The sequence below is a fragment of the Fringilla coelebs genome (assembly GCF_963513975.1).
Source record: "Fringilla coelebs genome assembly, chromosome: Z".
In the NCBI taxonomy this organism is placed as follows: domain Eukaryota; kingdom Metazoa; phylum Chordata; class Aves; order Passeriformes; family Fringillidae; genus Fringilla; species Fringilla coelebs.
In genome coordinates this window covers 20,767,984-20,791,547 of record NC_140031.1, presented here as the reverse complement: position 1 = coordinate 20,791,547, position 23,564 = coordinate 20,767,984, and the positions used below count along the sequence as shown (strand labels likewise).

At 36.3% G+C, this 23,564-nt stretch overlaps 1 protein-coding gene across 2 annotated transcripts in view; it reads right to left on the bottom strand.

Moving 5' to 3' along the window:
• Positions 1-23,564, bottom strand: part of RNF180 (ring finger protein 180) — a gene marked incomplete at its 5' end in the record, with an annotated part of 69,982 nt that overhangs the window by 24,553 nt on the left and 21,865 nt on the right. The gene's annotated exons all lie outside the window — the stretch shown is intronic.

Sequence of the window (23,564 nt, the reverse complement as noted above, 5' to 3'; positions counted from 1 at the left end):
AGAATGGTGTGGCTTGAATGGGACCTTAAAGATCATCTAGCTCCTACCTTCCTGCCATGTGCAGGACACCTTTCTCTAGACCAGGCTGGTCAGAGTTCCATCCAACCTGGCCTTGAACATTTCCAACAATGGCGCATCCATAACTTCTCTGGTCAGGCTATTCCAGTACCTCACCACCCTCACAATAAAATTTTTTTTCCTAATATCAAATCTAAACTTACCCTATTGCAGCCTGAAGTCATGTCTCCTTGTTCTATCACTACATGTGCTTGTAAATAGTCTCTTTCTATCTTTCTTATAGGCTCCCTTGAGGCACTGAATGGCCACAATTATGTCACCTTTAAGCCTTCTCTTTTCCAACCAAATATTCAACAAACAAAAACAAACTTTGAACAAACCAAGTACTCAGTCTTTCCTCATAAGAGAGGTGCTCCATTCCTCTAATTATTTTTCTGGCCCTCGCTGGAACCTGCTCCAGCAGTTCCATGTCTGGGGTCCTGTGCTGGGACCCCAGAGCTGATGCAGCAGTGCCACTGGGATCTCAGCAGAGCAGAGGGGCAGAATCCCCTCCCTGCCCTACTGCCCACCCTGCTCTGGGTGCAGCTCTCTGGGCTGTGAGTGCCCATGGCTGGGTCATGTCCAGCCTCTCAGCCAGCAGCACCCCCAAGCCCTTCTGGGCAGGGCTGCTCTTGATTCCTTCATACTCAGCTTGTACTGATATCAGGACTTGATCCAACCAGTGTACATTTCACTTGGTCTTATTAAACCCTCAAGAGATTCCTGTATACCCACTTTTTTTTCATCCATGCTCCTTTGGATGGCATCCCATCCTTCAGGTGGGAAAATATCTTTACTGTGCCAAGAAAGGCAAAACAAAATAAAAATCTCTAAAAAGAAACTGTGAATTGTCCTGCCTTTTTGAAAATTAGTTTGTGAAGGCCACGTTCCAGCAAGAATGAGTTCAAAACAAGCCACAACTTTATTGCAACAAAGCACAATATAAACCTTAGAATAGAACGTATAGGAACTCCTATCATCTTTGGTAACTGCTTGCTTTTGTCAGCACATGTGCTCCAAATTTCCTTGTGCTGCTATATTTGCAGGAAGACATAGGTGGACTTCCCAAATGGTGCTCATCCCATATGAATGTAACAATTTGTGTGCATTGCCATGTTCTGGCTTTGCTCCTTTCCAAGTAATCTGAAGATCTGGTATTAATGGCACCCTGGGTTTTTGGCTGTCATGATTTAGGAATGGTACTCTTCAATTTAGTGCTCCCACTGAGATTCTCCAAACCGTGTGCCAATCAACTCACTCCCCCTCCCTTCTCCGCAGGGCTGGAGAGGAGAATTGAAGGCACAAAAGGTGAAGGTTACAGACTGAGACAAGAACAAAAACTGAGAATGGCAATAAGAATATGAACAGTAACAGCAACAATACTAAAGGCAGAGAGTATAAGAAAAAACATGGTTATTGCTCACTGTGGAAACCCCTGACATAAAAAGCCCACTGCTCCCTCTGGCTCAGAACCAGCGCCACCTGACCGCCCCCTCCAGCTTGGAACCAATGTTATCCAACTGCTCCCTCCAGCTCAGAACCTGCACCACGCTTATTCAACTGGAAGGAAGCCCTTCTCTTTGGAAGAGACTCTCTTTCTCTGACCCCAGGAATGACATGAGGTAGAACAAAATAATCCTTGAAGAGTTTAGCTATGCCCCCTCCTGAGTACTGCAAAAGTTAACCCTATCCTGATTGAAATGAGGATATTGGCTTAAAAAAGCAACCAATCTTTTAATCTTTATGGGAGACACTCAGGAGAAATTTACTAGGCTCTGCCTCTTCTATCCATCTTCTTTGTTTGTTTCTGGTTTTCTCTTTCACAACTTACAGAACACAATATACTCAGTAACCAAGAGATCCACCACGAAAAATCAAGACAGGAGCATATCAAGACGCTGCTGAGTGTCAAAACTCTTCTCTCATCCCCCTTACTCTAAACTCCCAATCCTTGCCAACCCTGCGCAGCTGTGGTGGGAAGTGATAGAGAAGCTTTGGTGGCTGCTTGGAATCCAGCCAGGGTCAATTTAATGCACTATGCATTACAGGGGCCACTTTTGACACTCAGGCTACGTCAGGCCACTACTGCCTGACACTGGTACCAAAAGTGAATGACAATTGTTAATATTGTGGTTATGTAGGTATGGGAATCTCTAGATGTTTCAGAGAAGATTATATTTATGGCTTATTACATTTATGGCTTATACTTATGGTTTGGATTTCTGTGTCTCTTGTTACTCCCAAAGAGTATCTCTCTCTATAGGAGTTACTGAACTCTGCAAATAATGAATCCTTAACAGTATGCAATCCAATACTGTGGATTGCATTAAAAATTAAGCAGAGCAGAAAGATTTAGCCAGGATTTATCAGTTCTGGACAAACACTTGTCCTGTCATTCTACCTTAGCCTTTGTATAGCACTTTCCAGGATATTATGTGGCAAGAGAGCTTGTAAATTCTGAGCTGCTGTGCCAAAACCGCATTGCACTGGTTCCAACTGCAAGCTCTTGTACAACCATGAATGTCAGTAACTGTTCTTCTCCTACCTTAGAACTTACTGCTCCAGTCTGATTTTCTCCACTTGACAGGGCCACAGAAAACTTTGGTGTGTACTGAAATTTACAACAGAAGCAACTAGGATGTACTGATAAGCAGGAAGCATAAGTCTGGCTGCACTTACAGCCACAGAAGCTAGTCATAGACAGGAACAGCTTGGGACCTTTACTTCCAGCTTCATGGTGTAGGAAAGGTTCTTAAGGCAACATTAAATACTAGAGTATTACAACTATCAGTAAAACTGTTTAACTCCGACTGTCTACACTTACAGCACAGAAAACCCACACCAGGACAGAATGGCAATGGGTAACAGAATTGATTACAGCTAAGTAATTTTAGAGTGAAGGAAGCTTCCTAATACCATTTCTTTGGGGAAAAAAAGTGGAAAATAATTTGGCAGAGAAAATGAGGAAAGTAATCTCAGGTGATTATGATATGACTGATGACTTCAGCAGAATCAAGAAATACTAATACATTGTAAAAGTCCCCTCCAACACTGCCACACGGGCTTGGCAGGGCTGAGTTGAGTGTTTGAACTTGATGATCTTAAAGGTCTTTTCCAACCTAAATGACTCTATGATTCCTATGTAATGTCAAAAACATAATTAAAATCTAGCACAAAAACAAAATACAGGGAATAGAAAGCTTTTGCTAACTGTTTTGATAAGAATTGTTTGGAAAGAAAATATACCTTGTGTCCAGAGGAGCTGACTGCAAGATAAATGTCTTTCAAATGGCAATTAAGTAACTAAGAGAGCTAGGGCAAAACTGCTGAGGATTCACAGGTAACAGTTGATTCTGAGACATGTTTGTAATAATGGTAATATGCATGGACAGAGGTATCTCAGAAACAATTGCAACTAGAAAGATCAAAATTATTCTAAAGCACAAACAAGATCTAGTTAGGAATAATTTTCTTAGTGGAAGAGACATCTTTTCTACAGCTTTGTGCCCCTTTTCAAAAGATCTATGTAGGCACATGGCATTATTCAGTACTGCAAAGCTAAAACCAGAGCAACTTATGCAAGAAGCTAATTTTTTTAACAAAAATTTAAGAAGTCATTAGTTTTTTGGTTTGCAATTAAGTGGTGCCTATATATATTACTAGAGCCAGGGCTTTAGTGTATGAAAACTTTACAAGCATAAACCACGTTGGTTTTCTTACAGGAATATAGTATGAACAAAATTGAGAAAGTACATGTAAAAATCAAGGACAGTGAAAGATTGTCAAATAATAACACAAAAGGCTTGAAATCAAAACTATTACTCCTAAGGAAAGGTAAGAGCCTTTCATCTTCCCACATTGATTGGGAACTGCTAATACGGCTTTGACAGTAACCCCTGTATAGGGGGACACCTATCGTGGGACATCTGAAGGATATTAGCAAAAGAAAAGAGAGGAACAGTGAATCAACTTCTGCTTCAGAAGCCTACAAAGCATGTTAAGTAACAAGGAGTCTAATAGAGCTGTGGTTGAGAAGGGGCATGAAGCTATAAAATATGGGCACTGGAGCTTGTGAGAACTCACTGCTACTGGACTACAAGAAAGTAGGTGATTCAGTTTCACATTTAGAAAGAACACCTGCATCACTGAATATCTAATGCAACATGATATCTAATGTATGGTTTACCTGTAATCATGTGAAAGACCTAGACCAAGTGGTCATACACACAAGAAAAGATTTTGTATTAATCCCATCAGTAGAAGGAAGTCCAGAGTAAAACCTGGAAGTACAATTAAAACAGTGGCAAAACCAAATAAGGCACATATGTCCTTTGACAAAGATGCCCCATTATGAGGAAAAAAATAAAAACATGCAAAACCATTCATTTTAAAATGACCTATTCAGAATGCTTTGTTAGCTCAAAAATGTCCATAGTTGAAAGGAATGATGACTGAGGGAAAATCAGTTATTATACTTCACATTATTATCTTGCAAAGAGAACTGCCTCTAGAATGATTTGCAGCTCTAAACCAGATTTTAAGTCTTCAGTTATAATGCAGAATTTGAATCATACACCTCAGGTCTGAAAAAGTGAGAAAGAATGAATATTGATACTGTTTTATACCAAAACAGAACAAAAATAAATAAATGCTTCTTGGTTGTTGCTGGACAAGAATATCAGTAGCTTTACATGGTCCCACAACAGCTTTAGACCTCTTAGTCAATTGCAAACAGAACTGGCACAAGGGTTATTACATCAGGTACACTGCTTCCTGAAAATGTGTTCAAATTGACAGGTATATTGTGTACAGGGACTGAAACGACTGTTGTTGTTATGAGAAAGTTTTTAGGTGTTCTTTTGCTTCAAACAGAATTTAACTAGACTTATTTCTGTAGAATAAATTAGTGACTTTTAATGGCATTTCAAAAGTAAACTCAGAAAAAAAGGAAAAAATTCAATATTAAAATGCAGAAAAACCCTACCAAAAAATGCTGCTAGCTATACTAGCAGAAGTTCTTCCAAAACAGGCCATAAGATATGCCAGGGTTTGTATGCCTTTGAACACTGTTTCAGTTGATTGGGATAATAAATACAAAAGGACATATTTTTGGGTGTTTGGCAAAACTAAGCTTGAAACATAAAAATCATAATAGGGTAGAGAGATCAATGCCTATGGCTTAAACATCTTTACAAATCGATATGAGTCTAAATTCCCTGCACTCTCTCCATACAACATTTCAGAAAAGCTCAAAGGCAAGCTAAAAACTTCAAAGCAGAGTCAAGCTGCCCAAGCAGCTCTGAGGAGCCACCTATTGCCACATTCTCCATCCAGAATCACAGAACCACAGGATGAGTCAGGCTGGGAGGTACCACAGTGGTTCATTTCAACCAACCTCCCTACTCCAGCAGGGAGTAGGATCATGTCCAGACAGTTCTTGAGTGTCTCAAGTGAAGGAGACTCACAACCTCTCCAGACAACCTTCTTGCTCCCCTGCACAGTGAAGAAGCTCTTCCTCATGTTCAGGTGGAACATCTTGTGCATCTGTTCCTGGCCATAGCTCTTGTCCCACTACTCAGCACCTCTGAGAAGAGCCTGGATCCATCCTGTCGACACCCTCCCGTCAGACACCTGTGTACATTGATAAGGCTCCCTCTCAGTCACCTCTTCGAGGCTGAACAGGACCAGTTCCCCAACCCTTCCTTGTAGGAGAGATGCTCTAGCTCTTTAATCATCTTTGTAACCCTCTACTGGAGCCACTCCAGGAGCTCTGTGTCTCTGTTGTCCTGAGAAGCCCAGAACTGGACACAGCATTCCAGGTGAGGCCTCACCAGGGCTGAGTAAAGTGTCCGGATCACCTTCCATGACCTGCTGGCAATGGTTTTCCTAATGGACCCAGGATAATCTTGGGCACTGCACTGCTGGCTCATTCAGACTCTCTCTGCTGCATTTGGGATGGATAAATTGCTCTAAGGGAAACAACTGAAAGATATTTTGTTCATTATTTTTCTAGAGGAATTCCTTTCTAGGCTAAGAAGCTAACAGTGGTTATTTTTGTTGTAGGGTTGTTTTTTTTTTTTGGGGGGGGGGGGGATAGGTTGTTTTGGGTTTTTTGTTTGTTTGGTTGTTTTTTTTATTCGGACTCATTTAGAAGTTGCCTCAGGCATCGGAGTTATTCATCAAGGACAAGTACAGGCTGGATGGAGTACTGAGTGATCCAGTCTAGTGAGTGGCATCCCTGTTCATGGAAAAGGGTTGGAAGTAGATTCCAACCCAAAGCATGCTATGATCTTGTGTGATTAAGTGCATTGTAAACCAAGGCTTCTAAGGCAACTACTGAGAGACACATATGTTAGAGCACTTTAATAAAGAAAAGAATTATAAAATGCTTGAGACATAGCAAGTTAACCAATTTATCTCAATGAAATATTTTTACTTTGTCAGGACACAAATGCTTATTTTATTGAAAAAATGGGGAAAAAACTCAGAAAAAAAAACAAAGGGGAAGAAAATTATCTAGTAACTTTTCTTTTCATTTGTGTCCATACCTCAAAAAAAGAATAATGAATGTTTTAATTTATTGCTGATTCATATTGTCTTAATCAAGTTGAAACAGGCCACACAAAACTGAATGTATCTTGTGCTAGACACTGTACATAAGTATTATGCATTATCCCCTTTCTTTCCAAGCATCTTATATAATATACTTCAGTTTCTTATTATGACAGATTTGAAATTATTTAAGCATTTTTTGTTATGCAATTTGGTTAATCTCTGCAGTTCCTTCTAAGGACTACCAGTGTTCAGGCTTTTGAAATACACATCTAAACTGGCAGCTCTACATATTATTACCCTTCTGGAAATTTCTCCAAGAAGAATCATATTTAAGGAACATCTGTAAACATAGCTTTTATGAAAATATCTTGAAGATCCCTGCAATTACTTTATAGACTTAAAATAAGGTTTTATTCCTATTAAAATAATTTAGTTATAAAGAAGAATTGAGAGATGGGCCACTGGAATAAATATTACTCAAAATTCTTGTACCACAATAAAATAAATGTGATATTCATATAAAAACTATAATCATATAAACCTTAATATTTATAATCACCCTTAACTAGTATATCAGAAATTAGTGCAAATTATCTTTGTTTTTATTTTGCATTTCATAAAACACATACATAGTTTATACAGGCATGTAAGAAGACATTGTCAGCTTTATAGTTAAATAGCAAATGAAGCTTTCCCCCAAAAATAAACATCTAGGCACAGCTATTAGTGTCACTAGATCTAAGAATAAAGCAAATATTAACAATTATTCATCTTTATTGTAACCACTATTTCAAACAAAGAGAAGGAAAATTCATTCCCAGAGGCCTGCAGAAACTTCTGTGAATCTCAGAGCCTTGAAATGATATCTCAATGACAGATAACAGATCTGTCGGCCCTTGTGGTGTGAATTCCATGCAGAGAAATCTTTTTTCTTTCAACAACTTCTTTTCTTTTTTTACAGAAGTTGTTGTATGTTTTACAAACATATTGAAACTGGAAGGTCAAATTAGAGTCCTAAAGAAGTAAACAAATTATTGTTTTTTGCTAGTTAGAGCAAAACAGTTGCTATCTACACCTGAAGTCCCCCTCTCTAGTACAGTGAGTGCAATTCCTCTCTAGTACAAACCTGTAGTTGTTCTGGTTCCTGGTAAAAAGATATAGTCCTGTCAATTTACATACAACCGAGATGAAGAATCAAAAAATATTTTGGCTTTAGTTTTAATTTTTTACCTGCAAAACCAGATTTTGTTTTCTTTTTTTTTCAATTTTAGCAAAAAGATTTGCAGTACTGAAATAACAGGCAAGTACTTATTTTTTAATTCTTTCTCTAGCATTTGAGTGAAAGTATACAGTATTAGGGAAAATGCTCATAACAAAATGTCTGTAAAAGCATTTCTTGAACAGTGCTGCTACATTTTGGCACCTTTGCATAAGTATAGTATGGGAATGAATGCATTTGAAATGCTTCTGGTCATTCAGTATAAATTTAAGGCAAATTACAGTGATGCATGACACAATCTGAGGTAACAGCATACAATAGACACTTAATGAAGAATACCAACTCTTACCATTTACAAAGGTCTCTCCCCCAGCACTATACAGCACAAAGTGGAGTAGGCAACATGGAAGAGTGTTGGGCAGATGTGGGGGTTTGCTTCTGTTTTGAACAGTGCTTAAAAACTGTTTATGACTCAACATGACTCCATTTGTGGAACACTGCTTTTCAAAATAGTAAAATACATGTAGAGATTTTTAGTTTCATACCAGTCTTACTGCTCCTAGCATTTGCCTACTCCAAGTTAAGGTTCTTTATACTCATAAAGTCTACAGTAACTACAAAAATTTGTCTGCTAGCAATTAGCTAAAGATCAACACAATGAGAGTTACACAGTTTTTGGCTGCTAGTTACAGAACACTTCTTACCATTTGGGACAGAAAGATGAGTTTGCTGTACTGAACTCTCAGAACAAGCTTTTTCAAAAATGTCTTCAAATGATTTTTAGACAAATTCCTCAGTATTATTATGTAGCCATTACCATCCTTTCAATCATCAGCTGTGGTGGCTACATGATCACTGAAATTTTATTAATACAATAACATGTTTCCAACACAGGTTGAAAGAAGTCCCAAAAGACTGGGGTAGAAGTCACAAAATTCTTGCCTTTTATTCATCAGACAGAAGAGAATTGAGTTAGGATTCATAACAACTATGACCAAAGGAGTTATTCAATCCAGATAAATAAACTCTTATTTTTATTCACCAGGAGGTGCATTATGGTACAACCAACTCTGACCCTTCTTTTGAACACTTGTAGAAGGTGATATCTTTCTTTCTGGGATGGGTGACCATTGTGTGCCTTAGACTGAGCTCACCGTTCACCCCAAAATCAAGAGTTATGAATCTGCAAGCAGCCTCTGTTTCCACAGCTGAGGTATAGTTTGTGAGATATCACATTAAAAGAAAGATTTACTTAGTGAGATGAATTGCTTTAAAATAAGTTGTCCTAAAATTAGGAACCTAAAGCTATATTTAGACAATTAAAGGACTGTCCCAGTTTTCAAAGAGTTTCCTTATCTGGCTAGAGCAACTGGGTGATCATCTTTCTTAGAACAATCAGGCCACCTATTTAAAGTGTGTTGACTAAGTTTTTAAAAATCAATTTAAATATTGGTTACTTAAATAGACTCCATCACTAAACAGTGTTTAGAGTACAGCATTCAACTATTCTGAAGGAAAATTAAGACAAGGAAAGGGTTAAAAAAATATATATATGAGAAACTTTGGTAAAGGTAATCAGATTGCATCACTGTTGCTTTTTTTATATCTACTAAGATGACCATGGAATAATCCTAGATTCATCAGAATCAAATATTTTATTTCACTTCTTATGCAGTTCAATGGGACTTGAAAAATTCATATATGGTTTTCCCTTAAAATGCAAACAAACAAATCACCAAAATATACAAGTATCTGTTTCTACTTAGAAAAAAAATCATTAAAATTACATTAGATTTTCCATTACTACAAACTTACGAGAAGTAAAAATCTGTTTGATTTCCTACAGAAGCTGTGTTGCCTTTCTGGAGATTTTCTCAAAGTTGTAAAAAACATTTTTAAAAGTAAAAAATTATTTAAGGTTAAGACTCTGAGAGCCATCAACAACAAGACCTTTATCTCCATTTTCACATTTTCATAACATAATTATCTGACCCAGTAAAACTCACTATTTGTAATCCCTCTCTAGTAGACATTGCAATGCTAAATTAAAACAATAAACAACCAAAATACAAAAGTGTTTCAGATGTTCTCATGCAGCAATAGAAAAAAAAATGTGCCTTTTGTTTCTTCTTTTCATGCAAAACTTGGAGACTGAAATTTTATCCTGAACTATGGAAGAAAATAATCCAGGTAGACCTGCAGTAATAAAGTGCAGTCCAAATGTAGTGTATATTGTTCTTTTCTGACACATAATATCAAATAAGATGTTCAGTTTGGTTAATTCTCGTCTCCTCAACTCTTAATCTTTATGATACTTTGTCAGAAAGTTTATCAGAAATATTAATGTAAATACAATGGTTCTGTATTGGCAGCAGTCAGCAATAAGCAATACATTCTTTCCTTGGTATTTTCTATTCAAAGTCATCCAAATTGTGCAAAAGCTTATTTCCCTAAAATGTGACTGTTAGATGCCACAATCTGAAAGTGTTAAACATTGATGGATCCAAAGGGGTCAGCTGTCAGTATTCTGGTGCCTGAATAAATTCCCTTTCCAGACACTTAAATTAAGCTGCTGTTATCTTTTCTATCTGATAAACAGAGCAGAAATTATTGCTAACATTTTATTTCATAGTACAAGTAAACAGTTTTTTATGAATGCATCTTTCTGTAATTATTAGTAATTTCAGATACATGTCTATAAACACTTCATCTCATGAAGAGCAAACTACATTTCCTGAACAGCTATTGAACCATTGTCACTCTATTTTATGCAAGGAATAAATTTTCTCTGTTGTATAAGCAAGATATTGCATCCTATTTCATTTTCCCCAGATGTTATTTATGAAGACAGTGAGGCCACTTTAAATTTTATGGTGCCATCCTTTCTCATGAGCCTTCCTACAAAAGTCTTGAGGGGTCTAAATAATGACCTCTGAAGATTTCAATCTTTTCTCTTTGCATCAGTTTAACAGTGCAGATTTTTCTTCTAATGAAGTATCCCACAAAATCTTTCTGAAACTGATTATAAAAATCCACCCTCCCAGAAAAAAAAAAAATTGGGAGTCTGTAAAGCTTTTCTTTGGAATTGCACGATGCTGAAACAAAAAAATCAAACAGAACATCTACTATTTAAAATTTCTCTGTCTGGATTAAAAAAAATTAGGATACAACTACAAATGTTGTTGCAACACACCAACAGAAAACTGAATTTAAGTAGCTGCTACTTACCTTTCCACAACGTTGCCACAAATATGATTTGCTTTTGATGAGGGCAAAATGCTTGTTTGAGGATTAAAATTTTTCAAAAAGTAGACCAGAAAAAACGCATAAGCATAATCATTTTCATAACCATCATCATAAGCATGGTCATCTTCTCATGTCTAAAATGAATACTTTTGTATTTAGCTTAGCACTGGTAAACGTTATCTAAAAAGCTTAACTGCTTATGCAATAAATTGCTGTCTACATTCATTAAAATTCTCAAAACACATAGATTTACTAATGTGAATGCACTGCCCTAATACTTCACATATTTGACCCAACTTAGATATATGACATAATGAATACTTGGATCTGGCTATGATAGCCAACATGCAATAATTAATCATCAAAATACAAGGCATCTCAAAAATTTCACTGCTGACATCCTAAAAATACTTGCAAGACTGACATCAAGAAGATATAAAGGAGTTTGGAAATTTGCAGAAATACAAAGAAACTAGAATACATGGCTTACAATGTTTTCATGTGAAGAAAAGTTCAAAACATATACAAGAAAAAAAGAACACCAGGAAAGGTTATTTCAGATGCATTATTCTACATGGTGTAAAATAAACTGCAATTTATTTTTGTGGCAAAGTACTGTACTAGAGTTTGATATTAGAATATCTATCCCTTTTCCGAAAAATCCAAGAGATGTCCACTACCATTAACATCTTAAGTAAAGATTGTTTCATTTTTAATTTTCCATACTGACATAAGCTAAGACACTACACACTTTGCATCTAGTATACCAGTGAGGGGAAAAATGGAATTACTATAAAAATAATCCTAGGAGACTGAGGTAGAGGACCTCACCCAACAGCCTCCCTCAAATTTCTAGGACTCTCTAGTAAGGTCTTGGAAAATTACTGATGTTAGCTAATAATTTTAATCTGCTTAATGTGGGCAGCATGCTATGTCCTAGTTTAATAGGACAGAGAAAGTATTTTCTAATGAGGAAACGTTACAGACAAGGACAAAAGACCCAATAAAGTGAAGCACACAAATCAAACCAATGCCCTTTAATTTGATTGTGCTGGTTGGTTGACTCCCTAATGTAAGTTTGTAGCTGACAAACTGTGAGCATTTTTAGATGTATTATTTATGGCAGTTCTTCAGGCAAAAGCAGGGCATCTTTGGAGCAACAAAGCTCACTTTTACATTGTTCAAAAGCCTGCCAATCTTACAAAGAATAAAACTTGTTCAGCTACAAACTTTTCATTTTATAACTTTCACAGTGCACTCCATGCAAGGGCAGCACTTAATTTTGGATCTCAAAGCACACAAGCTAAAGCCTTTAAGCAGAAGATGTAACATAAAGCCATTGTGAAGGGTACAACCAGCACAAATTCTTAGACTGCTCGACAAATTGAAATCTTCTAGCACCTAACATTCTGTTGCTAAAAAGAAGTTTTAGTACTCAGATAAACCTTCAAAAGTAATAAAATTTAACTGACGGAGACAACCTGAAAGAAAAACTCAGTGATGCGAGCTTTGTCCTGCTTAAGCCTGAGTGCAGTCTTAGTTCTTAAGTCCGTCAATGTCAACTTTAGTCATTTAACCATGATCATTTAGTGGATACGTGGTGTATGACTCAGGAACTGGAGAGGCTGCTGGAAAGAAAATGCTGAGAAGAGCTAGAAGGTGTGTCAAAAAACTAACCAAATGCAGAAATAAAAAAATTTCCTCATACATAGTATAAAGATATATGGCATAGATACATGTCTGTGCTTTGTATTTGTGGCCAAAACAGTGTTGATAGCACACCTGTGTTTTGGCTATTGCTTCGTTCCTTGGAATGCTTCCTTTCCTGTTTTAAATAGGCTGAGATGGCTTGAGGTTGGGAGTTGATAGAGTCACCCCATACCAGCGAGTGTAATGCTCAGGGAGATGAGGAGGAAGGGGCGAATGTTTGTGGTTATATTTCTCTGTGGAAGCAACCACTACATGTGCTGAATCCCTGATTCCTAGGAAGCAGTCGGACATCTAACTGCTGATAGAAAGGAGTGAATAAGCTCCTCTTTTTGCTCTGCTTGCACACAGTTTTACCTTGCCTGTTAAATTGTCACTATCTTGATCCGTGAGTGTTCTCACCCTCCTTCCATTTGCCCCCACAAGAATGGACACCCTATTTGCCTTTGCAAGAGAGATGAGCGAGCAAGGGGCTGGGTGGGTGGGTGTTTGGCTGCTGGCTGCGGTCAGCATATCACAGCCCTGAAGGAACTGAGCAGATATTACTAAGTGTTTAATTTTTCTTCCAAAGACTGTATCTTGACAGGATTAAAGAGGCATACATAAATAATTTTATTAAAAAACAAACAAAAAATCTCCCCCCAAAAAACAAACAAAACAAAACAAACAAGTCACTTGTTCCATAATGATGGATGACTGTACAATAAAAATAAGAAACTATTATAATACTACGTTAAATGATGTACACAAGTTTTTAATAGTTCTTCAGCCTTCAATCACATTTCATTCATGTTGCTCCTTACATTACTGTATGTGAACTTTGAGTTTCAACAGTTATTTTTTCAAATGCCGGAAGAGACCAATTCATATTAAGTGCTTTAAAACATTATATAGAAAGATCTCGTCAAAAGCCCAAACCAATTCCATAATATAATAAAACCCAGTGAAATCTTACTTCTATGATTTTTATAAAACCCATTACCATAAGCCCCCCAAACTAAGAGGAGGGAAATAAATGACAGATAACATTGGAAAGGAGATTATGAACTTGTCCCTAGTCTGCACTACATACCTGCTTTCACTAGTTCAACCTGTGTTCTTCCTGGCACTAAATCTAGTCACTAAAATACTCCTGAGATTGCAAAGATAACATATCAACACAGAATCTGATAAATTAATGCGAAAATATGATCCTTGCCCTGTCTCTGGGTGTTGTAGATTTCCAATGACTGGTGACTTTCTGAGGGCCTAAATGTGGCACAAACAAAAATTTAAATCAAATAGTGTAAACAATACATCACTGCCTTGGTAGCAATGACACTTTGAAAAGAAAGGACCTCAGGTATCGCCCTTGACAAAGAATATGTCTTTGTTCTCATTTTTCCCAGGAAGAGCATTTAATTTTCTGTGTTTACAACAAAAGCACATCATCTGACAATCTAAATTATACCATTTTCTAGGTACGTATTTCAAAAGGACAATCTTGCAGAAGTTTAAAAGGTATACACACTAACATCAAACAGATGCTCGTGTCTCATTTTTCTCATTACCCTCATTTATAGAACAAATACCATAATTTAGCTCTCCACTTGTATCAAATGAGGTTACTCTATTATGGAAAAAAATACTTTATAATGGAAAAAGTTACTTTATAATGGAAAAAATACTCTCAAATATTATTTTATAAAATGTGTAGCTGTACACATAGTAAAAATGATCATATGGCTATCTGATATAGTTCTTTGTTCTAGAACTGCAATTCTTTCAAGAATTCAAAGGTTAACAAGGTTCTTAGAAGAACTATGACTCATTTCAGTTAAAAATTACAACAATTTTTACAAGGCGTAAAACTCCAGGAAAAATCCTCAGAGAACACAGACTCTTCAGGTTTGAGTACAGCTGTTTTAACTTCAGTTTTCAGTACAGCAAAACAAATGTATGTCAGAAACTATCCTTATAGGGAGCTACAGTCTTTGCTCCTAGACAGTTAAATGTGAATTTGTTTTACCCAACTGACAAAAGTTATTTGCAATTAAAGCTTTAAATAAAATGACTTATTCAAAAGATATTTGCAACAGTAACCCAGCAAACAATGAATCTCTTGGAACTTAAAATCTACTACCTGAATCAGAGCCTTTTAAACACTTCTGATAATATTTATTTTTAGGTTTTTGATTATACTGGTTTTTGAGCATCCTGATTTATGAATATCAAAATTAGATATTCACTTAAAACTTTCAAATACAGATAACAGCTCAGTGAAAGCATATATTGTAATTTATAGCATAATCAATTAAAAACTATTTTACCTGTAAAATGAAACTTAATTAATAATTCAGACTGCTCCACATTACCACAATCAATGTAGCATCTTTACTGCATCTGAGAAAAATACTACATAAAATTACAATCTTCCAAATTGGAGATGATTTGTGGTTAGCACCAGGCATATACCAATATACATACATATAAACAAAAGAAAATTCTCACAATTGGGTAAGGTGATCATTCAATCAATGTCTGGGTTTTTCATCATTTTTGTCTCTTGAAATACCCCAGGATTCCTAGTGCTCTGATGAAGTATCTACACTGTACTCAATAGTCTCAAAGAAAATACTGCCTGGAAAACGTGACATGCTTAGTTTTGCATCAGTTCAAACTTAAATTTGAATTAGCATACCCTGATCTTCCAGCCTCACCATAGCATGTCATTGTTCTCACACTAAAAACTTTCTCCAGATGTAATCTCACTGAACTAACTACCCGTCTTCGGAGCAGAGCCACTAATTTGATCAGAGGGCTGGAGCACCTCTCCTTTGAGGAGAGTCTCAGACACCTGGAGTTGTTCAGCCTGGAGAAGACAAGGCTCCAGGGAGACCTCACAGCACCTTCCAGCACCTGAAGGGCCGTACAAGAAAGATGGGGAGGGACTTTTTACAAGAGCTTACCGTGACAGCATGAGAAGGAAGGCTATAAAACAAAAGAGGGTCGATTTAAAGCAGATATTTGACAGAAATTGTTTACTGTGGGGGAAGTGAGGCACTGGCACAGATGGCCCAAGGCTGTGTTCAAGGCCAAGCTGGATAGAGTTCTGAGCAACCTGGTCTAATAGAAAGTGCCCTGCCAATGGCAGTGGGATTGGAAATATACGGCTTTTAAGGTTTTTTCTAAACCAAACCATTCTGGTTCTATGATTTCCAGAACGCACTCTCTTTTTCAGAGAATATTTTTAATTTTCCAAAATTCTGACATGACACAAAAAATTTTCTACAGAGATAAAATTAAAATGCGACTGACTCTTTAAGCCTTGAAGTTCTCTGAAAAATGGCTGGGCAATTTTTCTGCTATCAAATGTTAAAAATACAGTCAGTTCTGTAATTTCAATTCAGTTTTAAAAATGCTTGTAGACAGTAGTTAATTCTATAGTTAATATGCTTATGATGTACAATCATGTCCACTCAAACCAAATTTAGTACAAAGGAAGGAGCCAAAAACAAAAGTGAAAAACTGTCTTTCCTAGAATAAACTGAGGACTAAGTTCAGTCTCAGGGTTCAGACTTTGGTTATCCAACACTGTCAGCATGAAGGTCACCCAGGCACAACTGTTAGGTAGGATGCCCCTTTTCATTGCTCTTGCATCATTAAGTGTAAATTAAAACTTATTTCCTCTAAATATTTTAGTACCTTAGGAAACACTGGATTCACCAGACACATAGATTGTATTTTACTTTTGCTATGTTACCATACCCATTTTTTAACACAAAAATACGCTCAGTGCCTTGTGGAAAGAGGGCAATTGCATGACGAGATTAGCAGGCTGTTCTTAGTGCCTAAGAAGTGCTCTCTAAAGTGATAACTGTTAAATACTTTTCATTACAGAAATGGAACAGGCAGCTGGAACTGGGGGGTTCAGATGTGTCCTTTCATAAATGAAAAAATAATACTTGTATTAATATCTTTCATAAATTCCCTTCCTAAATGGAAGTGTGCAGGTGCTTAAACTGATCTTAATTAAATTGGAAACAACACCTTTTTCCACAATACTGGTTCTCCCTATCTGAGCTCTCCCCACATCCCTCCTCCCCACCTCCCAGATATTATAAGATTTCTTACATAACATAGGATGGTATTTACTTTGACAGTTTTAAAATTTTTAAATAATATTTTAGACTCTGTTGCAGAACAAGTAGTCCTTCTCAACACTACCCCCACCCTGCTATTTCTATAGCAGTATAGAAATGCTATAGAGACAAAATATGAACTTCCTGACCATACAGCAAAGCAATTTATCACTGTATATGCCATATGATTTAGGCATAGATTGTTGAATACATTAAATATGTTAGGCTAGAAAATCTCAAAAGCAGATACAAAAGTCCATCTTCAAAATTTAGAGAGACAGAAGCTGGATCACTTTTATATTCACATTACAAAGTCAGGGTTTCAATACACAATGACAATACTCTAACCCTCAACTTAATTCTGTTCACAGCAAATCAGTTCTGGAAAATGTCTCATACACTTCCACTGAGAATAATTACATTTTTATAGCCATCATAAGAAACATCCAGCAAGTGAAGATGATTTCCTGATAGGAAATAGTATGACTCCAAACAACCAAGACTTTAACACAAGAACATTTCCTATCAAGATGTTAAGATTATGGAACAAATTAGTAGCAAAAATCAAAAGTATAAGCTCTATTTTCATGTTCTAGCTTAACTGATCTACCAGCTAACATTTTTTTACCTCCAATCACATTGTTCCAACTATATTATTATGCTGGCTGCCGCAAATTAGTAAACCCAACAGGATCTGATGTGGCAGAAAAAGCAATAGAGAAATATTTAATTTTAGTTTTTTTCCCACTCTGAACCAGGGCAACATGGGTCAGATGAGACAAGAGAAGCAGCCAGTTCCGGCCAGAATTGTATGGGGGTTCCTTTTCATCCACTTTAACATGAAACCACCACCTACGCTGCCTACTCACACTATCATTTAAACTAAAAAAGCAATCAGATACTGGTGTGTTTTGGCTCTGCCATGTGGTTCTGATGGTGTTGGTATTTTGAACAAAGAACTGTGCAAGTTTCCCAGAATATAATTCATAAAACTAAATTGCAATAGCGTATCAGCAGGATGGTGAGTCATATACCTTTCATTAATGTTCATGCTTGACAAAAGCAAAACATAGTTCCTGGAAATTTCTGGTTCTGTCACAAACACCCTGTGCCCATCCACCATTCTGACAGCCTCCTGTTGTTCCAACAGTCTAAAAAAATCACTAGTAGGAGCCCTATAGAAGGGAACATGATGTAGCATAATACAATATCACACTTTTTCTTCTTTCTTGTGCTAAAAATCTAGCTTGGTTAGCAAGTTGTCAAAAGGACTATTCTGTAAAGTAGCAGGGACCTTGAACTCTTAGTGAGCTTCCACACCAATGTGTCATGGAAGATGCATCTTACACCAACAGGCTCTGAATCAGGAAAGATGAGCTACTGGCATTGATAAGAAGTTTGCACTTCAGCACAAATTTTTAGTGAAACAAAATTTAAACAAAGCACTGTTTTGTTTCTGAATAAATTTGACACATAGCTTCACTTTGGTTTTACTAATATGTCTTAAGTTCTTTCTTAAAAGTAAAAAGATAGAGCTAAATGAATAAAAAACCTGTGTTCCACATATACCCACAGGTTCCTGGCCTATTTCTTCAGCTTCAACATAAGGGCAAATTGATGGGCATCACCCTGTTTTCTACTTAGATTTCACTGGTGTAAGTAGCCATAGCCTCCAGTGAGCTTGCTCTGTTTCACTCCATTCCCCTTTTATTTTTTTATAGTCTAGCTTCACAACAAAGCCCAGTAGAAGCAGGGAAGGTACATGCATTTGCACTCAAGCTCCACTACCTTTTGTTGCTCCTCCACCTTCCACTGCAGTCCCATGCATCATAGCAGGAGAGCTAAAGAAAGAGACAAGAGATAGCTAAAGAAAAAAACCCCGAATTTATTTTCTTAGGCTAAGTGGTCTCAGCCTTGGATTCTAGAGGTACAGTTTGTCAATGAACTTCCAATCAGCTCTGCCTGTGCCAGGTCTCTTCCCTCTCCACACATAGAGGACTGCTTACAAACTAGAATGGGACACAAAGGAGTGCAGACAGTGATGTGAGAGACGTTTGGGTCATAATTCACTAGCTGAGGGGTTTCACTGCAGAGTTTCTATATCTATGGTACTAAAATGCAACAGTCCACATTCCATACACCATGCAGATGGTTGGAAAATACTGACAAAGTTTCTTATGGTATCCATTTTGAGGTATAAGAATTGCTTTCTTCCACTATGCGCAAAATCCCATTTTCTGCCTGCTTTTCCTGAAGAATTACTTGAACAATTGAATGCTATGTACAATAAATGATGATAAAAAGCACACTGCATACAAAAGTACAGCAATACAGCACATGCACAACCATATCTGAAAAATGACAAAAGATTGATGGAAGACAAGTGGAAAAATACCCCAAGGCATTTTAAAGTTCAAATAAGAAATTGAAGATAAAATGGTGAGAAAACACATGAGAATTCAAAAAAGCAGCTGCAGCGGTCTGAAGTCTTTTGATATGGTGTCATGTACAGCATATGGAAGGACAAAAAAGGCAAACCGCTGCCAAGAACACAAGTAGAATATTAGGTAGAGAAACTTAGATAAACAGATACTGTGAATCTCATCTAATCAGATCACTGATGTATTGAGATTCAAAATGCCAAATGAAATCTGTCAAGAATTGACAAGAGAAGCAAGGGAACAATGCATTTCTATAGCTGTAACTGATGAAATAGTGGTATAGATAAAGAGAAACAGAGACTCATATAATATTCTGCTAGAGACAATAAGATGTTCACTGCTGCTGCCCCTAACAGTTTTTTCATAAATTCAATCTAGAGAAAATGCAGAGAACAACTGGGAGCCCATCTTAGCACTCTGGCTGAGCAACTGCATTCTACTACATCTTTCCATTATAAAGTAAGATCATATTATACTAATAGTGGCTCAAGTTAAGCCAACGACATCCTCAAATATTCTGTCCCCACTGTGTTGGGTCACATACTGTAATTTCCACATCTATCCCAAAAATTCAGTACTGTGCACATATTTGTATTAAACCAGTTTCTGTGCATTAATCAGTGTTACATTTATACTTAAGGCAAAGGGAATTGGGTTACTTTTAGAACAAAAGGAATCCAAACACACACATTCCCACGGTGGTTAATACCGTTCTAAATGTGGATTCTATAGATTAACAGATTTCAATCCAGAAAGATTAATCTAGTAGTAATTCTAATACATTATTTATATCCTCATAAAACAGCTTTTAGAAACTAGATCAGTCTCTTGTGCTGTGCTGCAGATGGAAAGAGCAGCATATTGTCAGAGCAACTGCAAAAATGGTGTTCTGCCTTTCAGTTTACTGGTTCCCTGATGAAGAGAATTGATTATTTAGCAGAATTCTTTCTGTTCAGCAGTTTTTCTAATGCACAAATCTGAAATTCAGTTTGCTAATACACCAAAAACAGTATTCCTCTTTACAGTAACAGAACTGACATAATCAATTCAGTCTGGATTTTGGACCCACCTCAAAAGAAGGACTACTCAATAGCAGAACCGGTGTCGTTACACAGCCAAAAGGAACTACCAGGTCTGTCCATGTCTACTCTTTAAACAATCTCTTCGTGTTATTTTTCTACAGCCTTGTTTGTCTTATATAAAGTGAGATGGAGCACCCAACCCACTTCATGGGTTTTTCTGGAAAAATGCAAATTATAAAAACCATATACAACTGTCCACATGCAATGCTGTCTTTTTCTCTTTGCTATTCCAGAAACCCATTTTCCAATACTGTCAATAAAACAAACAAAAAGTTCTCTAAACCACATATTTGATATGCATCAGAGTAGAGCAATAAAAGCAAATTAATCTGACTGAAGAACAGCAGGTCCTGTGCAGGAGGACATATTGCTTCTGGATGTGCCAGTGCTGACTGGTCTGCTGCAGTGGGGCTTGATGTCTACAGATTTTTGCCTTATGACTTGTATCTTTCCTTATTACAAAGCTCCTGTACAGCATTTCACATAGAGCATTTAGGAGTCTCCTATGTATATCTAATTTCCTAAAATTTCCTAAATATTAGCAGTTATATGGATAAAACTTACCAAATCATAAATTGTAGCTAGAATGAAAAAAGAGGGCAGAAAACATTGAGGAAACACACAAAAAGGAAGACTGTAAATTTTTTTCTATACAAATGATCAGCCCCAGTGTTTGACTTTTTCCAGAAAAATGACTGGCACACAGGTTTTTACCTTCTTTCAAGAATCACAAGTGTAATGTTTCATGCTATTCATACATGTTTGTTGTTTTTTTAACAAACATTTTGCTACATCCAATTGGAGCACAGTCAGAATACTCCAGAGTCATCTATTCTTTCCAGTTCAGGGAGCCTACTCAATGTAACACTCCACATTGCCTGGTTTCTTTCACTATTTAATGTACTTTAGTTCCTTCACCATGTTTGACCTTTTTGATGTTTTAATTAATGTTATTTGCTCTGTTTCTTATTAATTAAATTCTTATTATTTCCCTTACTTATTTTCTTAATCTGTAAATTGCTTGGCTTGAAAACTAGTATGACAAGAAAAACAGTGGGATAAGCAGACAGAGTTTTGTTTTTCTAGTAAAGAGCATTTCAGAGTTGCTCTGTAATTCTAGCTCTCCTTTTTCTAACATATTAACATACTAATTTTAACCTGAAAACGGAAACTGAGATATTCTAGATTGCATCTACTTTTGATTTTCTAATTTTACTTTTTAAAAAGTCCCTAAAATTCGTGTTTCTCACACATTTTTGGTGTGTCTGTGTTTGGTTTTGTTTGGTAAGTTTTGGGGTTTTTTTATACCTTTTTTTTTAATACAATTTCTATAAAGCTTTTACCAACACATCAATTAAAATTGTTGCATTTATGGAAGAAAGTGAGGATCATCTCTTTTCACCTGTTGCTTCCTCTCAGTTTCCCTTAGGTAAAATCCCATTTTAGTTCCCAAGTTGCTAGCTAATTATTTTCAATTGGCTTCAGAATCTGTATTAGCAGTGCACTTTAGCAAAAAGTCTAAATCCAAAGCAAAACTCAAAATAGCTTTTAAAAGCTATTGAACAAAATACAAATTAAAGAAATAATGACATTGCCTTTGAGAGAAGCATCAAATTATTTATTTAGTTGAGTGTTCATCATGTCAAATATTTATTTGATTGTACATAGTTCTACTAATCATATAAGATTGATTAGTCTAAGAAGTGCAATCTCTCCTCACACTCTAGACAGAAGAAAATGAGATATACAAAATATGAAAATAAGATATCTTTAACTTTTTGACCTACAGATATTTAGATTTTATTAACCTTTTGTCAAATCTTTAGATTTTTTAAAATAAAGACTACAGGGAGGAAGCCTCTTCTAATGAATAAGTTTCTTCAGACTAGCAGTATTTTCAAAATGAATGAAATTTAATGAATCAGGACATTTACTTTCCTCATTTTCAATATGTCCAAATGTTTTCTCGCTCATACTCCAACCTCTAGCCTTTAGAAACAATACATGCTATCTCCTAATGCTCAAATGAAGGGTAAAATAACTTTTAATAGAAATTTGATTACAAATTCCTAATAGGGGGAAGTGACAAATTTCTAGCAATCTCACATAAAGCACATATACTGTTGAATGCAATTTAAAAGAGAAAAAAACCCCCCACATTCCATCCCCTGTAATTCTAAATTGTAGTAAATGTGAAGGATGTTTAGCTAAATCATCTATAAAGGAAATAATTCCCTTCTGATGTGTAATCATTATAATTTAGGTGTTGATATAAAATACTAGCAAATCACAAATCATTATAATTTATGTGTTGATATAAAGCATTAGATGATCATATCATATCAAGCACTATTTCAAATAAAATCTTGGCAACAGCTAGCTTTAGAAAATGATGTCACAGCTTTTAGACATAAGGGTGTCACATCATAGCATAGGAAACTTTTATCTAAATTCTTGGTACAAACTTGTTTTTTGGATGTTACAAAGACATTCTTATACCTGAAAAATTGCCAGCTTCTTTAGCTGTAAAAGTAGTTGCTATCATTCCTTACTTCTGAATTATTTCCTTAATTATGAAATGCTGTTATCATACAATGCCTCTTCAGTATTTTGCAGTACTATATATAAAAATTATTTTCACTAATTTGTTACTTTAACTTTGCCATTTCCTACTAGAATCACTGATTGCTTATCAACTGCAGAAACAGTTTGTATGAAATCTGATCTGTTCTACTAGCATGATGTCTTTTGGATGTGTACAATGACTTTTACTCAGTGACTGCCTGCATAATGAAAGAAACGTCAAGAAAAAATTATTTTTTGATAGCATTATTTTCTCCCAGAAGAGATGATGATAAAAAATTGCTTTGGAGTTGAATACCACTAAAGTTAATGAGAGGTTGTGGATTAATAACATTCATAGACACATTGACTGCTACAAAGCATGAAGAAATAGCTGTGATTTCCTTATCCCTGGAAATGTTCAGGGCCAGGCTGGATGGGATTTGAGCAACATGGTCTACTGGAAGGAAGACAGAGGGGCAGAGGGGTGAAAATGAGATTATGTTTAAGATCTCTTCTGATCCAAACCATCCTATAATTCTGATTCTGTGAAATAGTAGAGAGTTTTAATTCT